This window comes from Stegostoma tigrinum, chromosome 17, assembly GCF_030684315.1.
Source record: "Stegostoma tigrinum isolate sSteTig4 chromosome 17, sSteTig4.hap1, whole genome shotgun sequence".
Taxonomy (NCBI): Eukaryota; Metazoa; Chordata; class Chondrichthyes; order Orectolobiformes; family Stegostomatidae; genus Stegostoma; species Stegostoma tigrinum.
In genome coordinates this window covers 12,365,569-12,378,506 of record NC_081370.1, presented here as the reverse complement: position 1 = coordinate 12,378,506, position 12,938 = coordinate 12,365,569, and the positions used below count along the sequence as shown (strand labels likewise).

The window sequence follows — 12,938 nt, the reverse complement described above, 5'->3', positions numbered from 1 at the left end:
CCTGCCCTGATTTGCCTTACAAAAATGCAGGATTTCTCTAAGTTAAACTCCATTTGGCACGTCGTACTCTGAGGTAAACTCCTTTGCTGTCAACTACACCTCCAATTTTGGTGTCATCTGCAAACTCACTAACCGTACCTCCTATGTTCACATCCAAATCATTTATACAAATGATGAAAAGCAGTGACCCAACACCAATCTTTGTAACACACCATTGGTCACAGGTCTCTGGTTCAAAAAACAACGCTCCACCACCATCACCCTTTGACTTCTACCTTCAAGCCAGTTATGTATTCAAATGGCTAGTTGTCCCTGTATTATGTGATCTAAACTTGCTAACCAGTCTACCATGAGGAATCTTGTCGAATGCCTCACTGAAGTCCATATAGATCATATAGATCATCAGTCCTCTTCATTATTTCTTCGAAATACTCAATCAAGTTAGTGCCGCACAATTTCCTACACACAAAGCCATGTTGACTTCCTGGTTGGGACTTTTTTCTACTGGAGTGTAGGACATTGAAAGATGATGCTAAAATCATGAGGGGTTTAGATAGGATTAATGGTAGCTGTCTTTTCCCTAGAATGGTGGATTCAAGACTAGGGGGCACATTTTTAAGGTGACAGAAGAAAGATTTAAAAAATATATACAGTGAATTCTTTACACAGAGGGTGATTTGAATGAACTTCCTGAGGAAGTGGTGGATGTGGGTACAATGTTTCAAAAAACCCATTTGGATAAGTACATGGATAGTAAAGGTTTGGAGGGATGTGGGCCATGAGCAGACAGTTGAAATTAGTTTAGTTTGGGATTATATTCGACATGGACTGGTTGGACTGAAGGGTCTGTTTCCATGCTGTATGACTCTGACTTAAAAATAATGACTCTGCTTCCACCACTTTTTCAGGAAGAGATTTACAAGAATTCATGATTCTCTGAGAGAAAAGTCTACCTCCTCCTGTCGTGATTATCCTCCAGTTGTGAACCTTACTTAAGATTAATACAATCACATCATAGGCCGGTGGATTGAGGATGCAGAGAAGTGAAAAACAGAAGAACATGGATAGGTAGTACGTAATAAAATACACAGAACAATGATACGATGCAAACAAAGATTGAAAATCTTTCCAGAGATGAGAGAATTCTGACGACGATGAATTAGTAAAGCTGGACTGTTCTTGGAGAGATTAGGGGAAGTTCTGGTTGAGGTTTTCAAAATCAAGAGGGGTCTGATCAGAGTAGGTTGAGAGAAACCATTCCCGTTAATGGAGGGATTGAGAATCAGAGGACACAGATTTAAGAGGGTAAAAGAAGCTGAGATAATATGATGAAAAACTATTTCATGTTGTCAGTAGTTAGGATCTGGACTGCACTGGAGGAGGCAACATCACTTTAGGTTTTCAAAAGTCAATTGGATCATTATGGGAAGAGACAAGGATGTGGAGGAAAGGCAGTGGGATGTGCGATTAGCTGAGTTTCCATTGCAGAAAATTGGCATGGATCCAAATGCCAAACAGACTCCTACTATCCTGAAATTATCCCATGATTCTCCACTGGTACACTTCTACAAGGTCACATAGACACCACTTCCATCCCTTGATCAATAGTTGGAAGCATTGTGGGTGTTAATGAAACTCTCAGTGAATGCCCTTTGAGATTTGAATAAGTCTTGCTGTCCTGCATAGCCTCTTATAGACACTGCACAACAAATGAAGGAAGCACAGTGAGCAAGAGGTTTTGAGATTCCTTGAAAGATTTCAGGCAGAAGGTTGAGGAAATGAGTGCTTCAAGCAAAATTCCCATTCAGCAGGTTCAGAAGGCTGAAGAGGTAGAGTCTTCTGGCAGTGTGCAGTAGTCACTGCAGTCTCATCCCCTTACCAGGAGTTGAACACAAATACTGCCCATATCGTTATATCCGAGCTGTCAAAGTAATCAAATCATGCCCATCCTTACCTGGGCAGAAGCCAACTCAGAGTACTGCCTCCTCGTTAAGAAGATACAGTAATAAATCCAGGAGACACACTTCGTACATTAGACATGACATCTTTTGACCACGTTGGGAAACAGCATTGTTGTAAGGTGCTTTTGGCACAATACCACACTCATTTCCATGTACATAATTGTGAATTTTAAACAGGGCCATTTAACATGAATGTTGCTCACGACATGACAGTTACTTGCACTTTTGCAGATAAAAAATAATACAAGCATGGTTTTCTCTCAAGGGAAAAGGCAGCAGATAGATGGTAACACCAGCACATGTGTGTTCTACTCCAAACCGAGCATTGTCTTAACTTGGAAATATATGACTGTTCCTTCACTGTTTCTGGATCAAAGCCACTGAAATTCCTCCCTAACAGCAATGTTGGTATCTCTACACACAAGAGAGATTGGTGCTGGGTCCACTGCTTTTTGTCATTTGTATAAATGATTTGGATGTGAATACAGGAGGTATGGTTAGTAAATTTACAGATGACACCAAAATTGGTGCTGTAGTGCACAGCGAAGAAGGTTACCTTGAAGTACAACAAGACGTTGTTGAGATGGGCCAAAGAATGGCAGATGGAGTTCAATCTAGGTAAATGTGAGGTTGCTACATTTTGGTAAGGCAAATCAGGGCACGACTTATAATAGTGGAGGCCCCGGGGAGTGTTGCTCGATCAGGAGACCTTGGAGTGCAGGTTCATAGTTCCTTAAAAGTGGAGTCGCAGATAGACAGGGTACTGAAGAAGGCTTTTGGTATGCTTGCCATTATTGGCCTGTGCATTGAGTATAAGAGTTGAGAGGTCATGTAGTGGCTATACAGACATTAGTTAGGCCACTTTTGGAATACTGTATTCAATGAATTAGAAAGGTTTAGAGGGAAATGGGCCAAATGCTGGAAAATGGGGCTAAATTAATTTAGGATATCTGGTCGGCATGGAGGTGTTGGACCGAAGGGTCTGTTTCTGTGCCATACATCTTTATGACTCTACAAGAGTTACAGGGGTTCAAGAAGGCAGCTCACCCTCGTCTTCTCAAGGGCAATTAGAGATAGGCATTAAGTGCTGACCCAGACAGTGATGCCCACATTCCCTGAATGGAAGAAAAACTTTAGCATCAATATTTTCCACCATCACCTGTCTTTGTAAGGGCTCTCTATCACTTTAATGAAAATGCTTCAGGTGTGATCTTAAAGGTCCTAAACCTGCTCTGTCAGCTACACTACCATTCAGAGATGTGGCAAGCAGATGTAAAATCTGTGTGACTACTGCATGGTTGCAAAACCTAATGCACATGTCAGGTTATCATACCTGGATATGACACATACCAACAAAGACCAGGATGTGGAACTCTGATTAGTTGGAGAAGTTGAGATTGTGATTCAAATACAGAAAGTTGAGATTTAATTGAGCCGTTCAAAATCATGAAAGATTTTGATAGAATATTGATGCACTATCATGGTAGGTAACCAGAGGACACACATTTAAGTTATTTGGCAAAACAGTCCGGAAGAAGCATATTTTTGCACAGTGAGGTTTTACATATGAAATGCACCTAATAAAAGGATGGCAGAACTAAGATTCAATTATAACATTTAAAAAAGCACCAGGCTTAAATTGGAAAACCCTAATCACGTCCTAAACTTGATAACTTCCTCTGGCTTCTGTTCTATCTCCACCTGTGGCCACTCCAAATTCACCTTCTCGATGACCCACCCCCAGCTTATTTAATCCTAATCATATTTAGTTGATGGACATTGATTCCCCCTCCAAGTGCCATGTCAGCTGATCAAATGAACCATTCTCTTTTTTCAGGTGCTGTCCCATTTACTGTTAAATCGGTCATCATCAGCAAACATGCTCTCCCATTTTTAGCTTAAAGAGATTGACTTGTGCATGGGAGCCTTTGGTTCACTCATCACCTCTCTTAAAGAGCCAACCCTTGACCCCTGTCTTCCTTTCAAATTACATCAGCAACCTCCCTTTCCACTAAAAAAGACCTTGAATGTGTTGTTGCCTCCCAAATACATGTTCATCTTTCCTAGAACTCCATGTTTGAATTCCCCAATTAGTCCCTACTCTACCCAGCACTGAAACAATTCTTACCAAAGTCACAAGTGACATCCCATGGTGACAGTGACAATCTCTTCCTCCCTGTCCTTCTTGATCCAGCTGCAACGATACGCAGAGTGACCAGCCATCCTGCTCCAACACTTCTCCACTTGTCCAGCGAGGTGGAACTGTTCTCATCCAGTTCCATTTTTACCATCCTAGCATATCCAGAGAATCGCCAACAATGGCACCCTTACCTCTGGGGTCCCACAAAGATTTAGTCTTGGCCCCACCTCCTATTTCTCATCTACATGTTGCTCCTTAGCAACATTGACTGACTGCAATCCATGCTCCTACAAGTTATCACCTAGATGCACATAACAGCCCAGCTGAACCTCAACGCCATCAGTCTGAACTCCACCACTGATGCTAAATTGTCAACACTACCTATCTGACATATAGTAGTGGAAGAGTGGAAATTTCTCCTAATTAAATTTTGTCTTCGGTCCCCAGTCCAATAAGTGCTGTTTCCTGCATACCAACTCCCTCTGCCTGGGACAGTTAGAGGCTAAAGCAGGCTGTCCCGTAAACTTGTTGCCATATTTGACCACAAGGTGAGCTTCTCACCTCTTATTCCTGCCATCACTGATTCCACTGTTTTCTACCTCCACCATCACCTGACTTTGCTGCAGTTCAGTTCATCAGCTGCCGAAAACCTCCGTCATGTCTGTATTTATCTCTTGACATAACTCTCCAACGCAATGCAAGCCAGTCTACCACATTCTAACCTTTGTAATCCTGAGTCATCCAAGCTCTCCTGCACATGGCTTTGCTCTCGTCAAGTTCTAGTAAGCATGGGGCATACATGGCTATCCCTAACTGCACTTGAACTGAGTGGATTATCCGGCAATTTCAAAGGACAATTAAGTGTTAACCACATTGCTTTGTGTCAGGAGTCACATGTGGGCTAGACTGGATAAGGATGGCAGATTTCCTTCCACACAAGGACATCAGTGGACCAGATGGGTTTTAACAACAAAAAATGGTGGGTACATAGTCAGTATTAGATTAGATTTTAATTCCAGATTTATGTTGAATTCAAGGCAGCTGGTGGGGGGGTGGGGGAGCTTTGAAGAATGCAAGAAGATGAAGGCTGTGTGGAATCGGAGTTTTGTGAATGTTAGAGCTGCAGCATGCACTAGCAGTTTATATGCCAGACACCCTCCGTGTGTTTGATGAGCAGGCGATGAGTCAATGTCAAAGGGCAGGAGTATCTAGTGGAGTGAAAGTAAACTCCAGCTGGTCGGGGAATACCACCATAGTCAGTCCAGAGCCTGGTCTGATCGCAATTAGTTGAGCAAGGATATTTTTAGAATACTAGATTTTTAAAAAAAAATTAGAATCCCTACAGTGTGGGAACAGGCCCTTTGGCCTAACAAGTCCACACCAACCCTCACAGCATCCCACCCAGATCCCTCACCCTAAAACCCACCTAATCTACACATCTTTGGACTGTGAGAGGAATCCGGAGCACCCAGAGGAAACCCATGCAGACACGGGGAGAATGTGCAAACTCCACGCAGACACTTGCCCAAGGCTAAAATCAAACCTGGGCCCCTGGCACTATGAGGCCGCGGTGCTAACCACTGAGCCACCATGCTGTCCCAAAGGGTGATGATCGTGGTGCACTTGGTTCTACCAAGGTCCCTTGTGTACAGGGATTGTGACACAATCCATCCTGCAGGTAAGGAGCAACCAGCCTGAGGATGACAAGCATGTCAGTCAGGGAACTGTGGAGGCAACAATCCCAGGATTGGGTGTGGTCAGTAGGAGATCTGCTATTTCAGTACTGATATGGGCCAAGCCCAGTCATGAAGATTGGTCAATGTTAGTCAGGGTACTTTTCAGAAGGCAGTTCATGGTGTCTTGAGAAAGGCAGGTAACTCAGGTCTGGGGATGAGTCTTGTTGTACTGAATGGTTGATAATGCTAGAGGGCAATTGGAGAAAGTAGGGTGGGACCTCATTGTGATTTGGAAGGGCTGGGAGCACTTTAAGGTTGGAGGGGGGATGGTAAGGGGATTCAGTTTGAACAGGCTATGCATGATTAGCCTGGCCCCTAAATGGAAAGGGTGCTGAGTCAGCAAGGAATGCAAATCTCTAAATCTTGAACTTTGGAAAAAATGCACAAACAGTTTTGTGTGGGGCATAATCAAAACTGGGAGAGGCTGAAAGACCATTGTGGACAGAAGGACAGTAGCACAAAAAGGAAAGAGAAGAATGCGGCTATATTTGTATGTCACAGGTGGATTTTGCAAATTACTTACATAAACATGAAACTGGAACTACATCTCACCATCATGACCAACAGCCAACAATACATTAAGCTGACAAAATGTCAAATGGAAAGGAAATTATTGTTTTCTATTATGGGAACAAAGTTTGCCATATTCACTTTAAGGCAACCCAAAGGGCAATTTCAATAATTGTGCCTTTAATGAATAAGAAAAGTTGCTCATTTGCTTTAAAATCATACTTCATGTGGAGATCAGTAATTTGTCAGAGAATGCAGCTAACAAGTTATGATCTCAAGCATTCACAAGCATCACACTGTGCCAACAAACTGTCTCCTTCTCATGCAAGTGCAACCAGTCTTTTTGTAACAAAAAATCTAAAAACTAAACTTGATTTTCCCAATTGGTAATGACAATCTAAAACAAATACTAGAAGATAATGCATAGCACCTACGATTTCCTTACACAGAAAAGGAAGTCTGGAAAGACGTGTAGTGATATAGAAATGTGGTTTGATTGGGAGGGGTGTCCACTGTACATTTGTTGGGAGCTCTTTAACAAGGCATGAGTATAACTTCCTTGGGAAGCCCTCATCTCTGGTTTGTTACCCGTGCCACGTGATAGCGAGGCAAAGAACAGGGAGAGATTTTAGCTGAACACGTGGCTGCAGGGATGGTGCAGGAGGGAGGGCTTCAGGTACATGGGCAATTGGGGCTCATTCTGGGGAAGGTGGGACCTCTACAAACAGGACGGTCTCCACTTGAACCAGAGGGGTACTCGATTGTTCAGGATGTGAAGCTTCAGGCATCCCTTCAATAGTACTGTGTCATCTCTCTGAGCTTCCCACAGATTATCTTCCCATGAAGCTTAAATGCCATTCATGTAGGTTTGCTGCTACTGAGAATGACTGGGAGAAGGAAACAACAGAGACCAGAGCTTCACCAAGTTCAGCAACCTCCAGCAATGGCTGCACAGTCTCCAGAGGGGAAGCAGCAGGATGAGATCCACTAGGAAGTGCAGAGGGAGAAGCTCGAGTTCCAGTTCACTCCTCACACCAGAGCTGTATCAATGTTTGACATCTCATTGTGGGAACTCACCCTTATGCACCTACTAAGAGAGACAGACGGGGAGAAAAACAAGGTGTTATGGACAGAGGGAGAGACTGGGAATACAATTCAGTGGTTCCTCTTGATAGATTTGCTAAGATTCTTGTGCGGATCAGAACATTTCTAATCCATCTTCCTTCTCTGATAGAGCTACTGGTTTCCAAAAGGCACAGAGTGGCTGGTTCTCTTGTTAAAAGGTCTCTGAGATATCAATTAAAAGTCACAGCTTACTACAAGCTGATCTAAATAAAAACTGGTTTATTTCAGGATTAGATTGGCTTTTACTGCAGAAGACAGAGAGAGCTCCTGACGGAATGGTGATGGAGGTCTGAAGGCTTCTCAGTTTCTTGTTCACAGCCTCAAGCTGTTCATTTACCTGAGAATCAATGAAAAAGGTTTTAGCAAGTGGAAGGCCTTTGTTATTGATTACTGGTCACTGGTCCATACAGCTTCTAGTTGCCATCCGAAGCCCCATTTGTACACAACCACTCCACTCCAGCTTATCTGCAAACTGTACTTCAAGTTCCTGCTTGAACAGGCTGCTGTGTAAACAATGCTTATATTACATGCCAGGCTACTTGCGTTCAAAACATGTTGTGGCAATATTCCAGCAATCTTTGGTTTTAGAAGTTGTTTTCTCATTTTAGTCTACAATGAAAATTTCAGAACTATTAAAAGACATGGGTATTTAAAGTATATGGAATCACTTTTGATAAAGATGGATGTGTGTGTGGGCACTATGTTTGACAATCAGAGCATTAGAATGGCTGAGTGTGAACACGTGTGTAAGAAGGATCTGTGTGTGGGTTTTAGGCTCTGTGTGTTCCAAAGGGACTATGTGTTAATATAATATTTATCTGTCTGGGACAGACTACACATTGATGTCCACGTGGCAGTATCTCCCTATGTTATACTATAAAAAAGTTATTTTCTCATTTTGGTTGACAATCAAAATCACAGAAATATTAAAAGATGTGCTATTTGAAGTATGTTGGGTTGTTTTACATGAAATGTGTGTGTCTGTGTGTCTGGATGCATAGACGTATTTGTGTTGAGAAGTGTGATTAATAATTAATTCTGTTCTGCATTATCTTGCTCAAATTCAAGACTTGCTGAAAGTGTTTACTACCAGTTGTGAAAACAAAAAGTGGAGTTGCAAGTCAATAAGACATTCACAGTTTCCTGTTAAGTACAAGGAATTCAGCTCATGCGTCTGCAGCACCTCTCTCCTGCTTTCTCTTTGCCTTGCTCCCTTCCTGCTGTTTCACTGGCAGTTGGCCAAATACAGAGGCAGAGTGGACTGTGTGTGTATGTGAATTGGTACCAAGGACAAAGGCTCAAGGGTGGAGCTTGGCACTGGTAGAGAGAGCTGAGGCATGTGACAGGGACTCAGTGAGAGCAGCGTTACATTAGATCAGTGTCAGGCTGATAGTCACTGGAAAACTTGGGCCCTTTCTCATCTGCTCAGAATTGTCGTCTTGTAGCCTGCAAACATCCTTCTGGTCACGTGATGGCATTTGAAGTTGCTTGGTCAAACATCTGACAGCGCAAGAGGCACCAATGTACACTGACAGGTTAGTTATCTGCAAGTGAGAGTCAGTACATGAATTTAGTACTGTGCTCATAAGTGAAGATTAAACTTCCTGATATAGTGAAGCCCTAAGGTCCAAGGCCCCATGCTGTATCATACAGCACTGCCTCTGGTGTGTCTACTTTCCATTTATGTGACCACCACCCCTCAGAGGCTCACCTCACCCACTCTCAAGTCTCAAATCAACACAAATGTCCAGAGCAAACCAGTGTGCCACTGGCTATCTGATTGATTACTGTGTGACAGTATAAGGGAACTGGATTAACATTAATAGCGATATAGTTGTCATACAGAGTGCCGGGAGGGAAGGATTACTGAGAGGCATATGAGAAAGCTGAATTAATATCCGTAGAGATAGAGTTAGTTGTAGAGAGCACTGGGAGGGAGGGATTATTGACAGACAGTGTGAGAGAGCTAAGTTAACATAGAGAGATACGGTTGGTCACACGGTGCTGGGGGGAGAGGGCTTACAGAGTGATAGCATGAGGGAGCTGAATTAACATCAGTAGAGATACAATCGGTAACACAGGGTGCTGGGGGAGAAGGGCTACTAAGTGACAGGGTGAGGGAGTTGTATTAATATCAGTAATGTTACAGTAAGTAAAACAGGATGTTGGGGTGAGAGGAGTTATTGAGTCTCAAGGTGAGGATGTTGGATTAAGTGGAGACACAGTGAGTAACACTGGACACTGGACAAGGTGAAGCACAGGAGGCTACTAAATAAGATAAGAGCTCATGGTGTTAGGGTCAAGGTACTACATGGATATAGGATTGGCAGACTGTCAGAAGGCAGAGAATAGGAATGAAGGGGTCTTTTTCCAGGATGGCAGCTGGTGATTAGTGGAGTTCTGCAGGTGTCAGTATTAGGACCACAACTATTCACATTAAACATTAATGATCCGGGCAAAGGAATTGAGGCCATTTTTACTAAGTTTACCAATGACACAAAGATAGGTGGAAGGGCAGTTGAGGGACTGTTGAGGAAGCGCTGAGGTTGCAGAAGAACTTGGACAGACTAGAAGAGTGGGCAAAGAAGTGGCAGATGGAATACAATTTTAGAAAGCATGAGGCTAGGAAGGTAGGAAGATTAGGGTCGTGGACTATTTTCTAAATGGGAAAAGGCTTTGGAAAGCTGAAGCACAAAGGGAATTTATTTCAGGATTTTCTTAAGGCTAACATGCAGGTTCATTTGGCAGTTAGGAAGGTATGTTAGCATTCATTTCAAGAGGGTTAGTTTACAAGAGCAAGCATGTGCTGCTCTCAATGTATAGTGTTCTGGTAAGACCATATTTGGAATATTGTGAGCAGTTTTGGGCCTGTTATCTAAGCAAAGATGTGCTGGCATTGGAGGGAATCCAGAAGAGGTTTACAAGAATTAGGAGTCTTAGTCTGTACTCAATAGAGTTTAAAGGAGGGGAATCTGAGTGAAACTTAGAGATTTCCCAGTAGGAGAAATTAGGACCCAAGGACACAGCCTCAGAGTGAAGGGACGACCCTTTAGAACTGAGGTGAGAAGGAATTTCTTCAGCCAGAGGGTAGTTAATCTGTGGAAGTCACTGCACCTGAACGCTGTGGAAGCCAAGTTACTGAGTATTTAAGACAGAAACAGGTAGATAGATTCTTGATTAGTAAGGAGATCATGGATCACTGGGAAATGTCAGGAGAGTGGGGTTGAGAAAAATATATCAGCTGTGATTAAATGGTGGAGCAGACTTGGTGGGCTGAATGAACTTATTCTGCCCCTATATTTTATGTTCTTAAAAGGGGGAGAGAGATCACTGAGTGACAATGTGAGGCAAGTGGATTAACAGCAGCAGGAATACAGACAGTGATGAAGAATGCTGAGGGAGGAAAGGGATTATTGAGTGACATTGTAAGGGAGTTGAATTAACATCAGTGGAGATACAATTAGTTACATAGGATATTTAGGGAAAAGGGGTTATTGGATGATGATGAAAGGCAGCTGGATTAGCATCAGTAGATACAGAGTTAATTACATAGGATGCTGGTGAGCGAGGGGTTACAGAGGGTAATGCAGGGCATTGGGGGGCGTGGGGTCACAAATTGATGGTATGAGGAAACCTGATAAACATTAGTAGAGATACAACTAATAATACAGGAGACTGGGGGGAGGGGTTGCTGACTGATAGTACGAGGGAGATGGGTTAATGTCAGAAGAGGTATGGAGGGCATTATGGGGAGAGCAGTTGCTGAATGGGAGTGTGTGGAAGCTGGATAGACATTAATGGAGAAACACAGGATGTTAGGGCTGAGGGGTTACTGAACTGGGTGAGAGAGCTGGATTAACTTCAGTAGAGATACAGTCAGTATCTAGGGCGTAAGATGAAGTGAGGCTATTAAGTGACAGCATGAGGGATCTGGATGAACATTGTGGAGATATAGTCAGTGACACTCAGTGCTAAGGGAGGAGAGCGATTATTGACTGACACTGTGAGGAAGTTGAGTGAACATCAGTGGAGATACAGTCGGTAACACAAGGCAGTAGGAGAGAGGGGTTACAGTCAATAACAGGTCTTTTGGGAGAGGTTGGTTAATGAGTAGCAATGTGAGGAAACTGGATTAACATTAGAAAAGATACCACCGGTAACAGATGCTGGAGTGAGTGGGGTTACTGACTGACAGTATGAAGAAACTAAATTATATAGAATAGAACTATATAGAACATTTCAGCACAGTACAGGCCCTTCGGCCCTCGATGTTGTGCCGACCTATCATACCGATCTCAAGCCCATCTAACCTACACTATTCCATGTACGTCCATATGCTTGTCCAATGACGACTTAAATGTACCTAAAGTTGGCGAATCTACTACCATTGCAGGCAAGGCGTTCCATTCCCTTACTACTCTCTGAGTAAAGAAACTACCTCTGACATCTATCCTATATATTTCACCCCTCAATTTAAAGCTATGCCCCCTCGTGCTCGCCGTCACCATCCTAGGAAAAAGGGTCTCCCTATCCACCCTACCTAACCCTCAGATTATTTTATATGTTTCAATTAAGTCACCTCTCAACCTTCTTCTCTCTAATGAAAACAGCCTCAAGTCCCTCAGCCTTTCCTCGTAAGACCTTCCCTCCATACCAGGCAACATCCTAGTAAATCTCCTCTGCACCCTTTCCAAAGCTTCCACATCCTTCTTGTAATGCGGTGACCAGAACTATACACAATACTCAGAGTGCGGCCGCACCAGAGTTTTGTACAGCTTCACCATAACCTCTTGGTTCCGGAACTCGATCCCTCTATTAATAAAAGCTAAAACACTGTATGCCTTCTTAACAGCCCTGTCAACCTGGGTGGCAACTTTCAAGGATCTGTGTACATGGACACCGAGATCTCTCTGCTCACCTACACTGCTAAGAATCTTACCATTGGCCCTGTAGTTTGCCTTCTGGTTACTCCTACCAAAGTGCATCACCTCACACTTGTCTGCATTAAACTCCATTTGCCACCTCTCAGCCCAGCTCTGCAGCTTATCTATGTCTCTCTGCAACCTACAGCATCCTTCGTCACTATCCACAACTCCACCAACCTTAGTGTCGTCTGCAAATTTACTAACCCATCCTTCTATGCCCTCATCCAGGTCATTTATAAAAATGACAAACAGCAGTGGACCCAACACCGACCCTTGCGGTACACCATTAGTAACTGGTCTCCAGGATGAACATTTCCCATCAACTACCACCCTCTGTCTTCTTTCAGCAAGCCAATTTCCGATCCAAATTAACATCAATAGAGATGCTGTCAGTAACACAGGGTGTTGGGGGAGAGGTACAGATAGTAACAGGAGACAGGGGAGAGAGGCTACTGAGTGACAGTGTGAGGGAGATAGATTAAACTGATACAGTCAGTGACACTGTGCTGGGAGAGAGTGGTTGCTGAGTGACATTGTGAGG

General features: G+C 43.3%; 1 protein-coding gene across 7 annotated transcripts in view; it reads left to right on the top strand.

Annotated features, from left to right (window-relative positions):
- The window catches only part of nr1h3 (nuclear receptor subfamily 1, group H, member 3), a 116,142-nt gene that overhangs the window by 6,078 nt on the left and 97,126 nt on the right, over window positions 1-12,938 (top strand). For 4 of the 7 annotated variants that reach the window (XM_048545588.2, XM_048545586.2, XM_048545587.2 and 1 more), the window contains exon 1: window positions 8,857-9,007. The exons of the other annotated variants lie outside the window; for them this stretch is intronic. The gene's annotated coding sequence lies outside the window, so the exon portion shown is untranslated. Of the gene's footprint in view, window positions 1-8,856; window positions 9,008-12,938 lie in introns of those variants that run through there. 7 annotated transcript variants of the gene reach the window in all.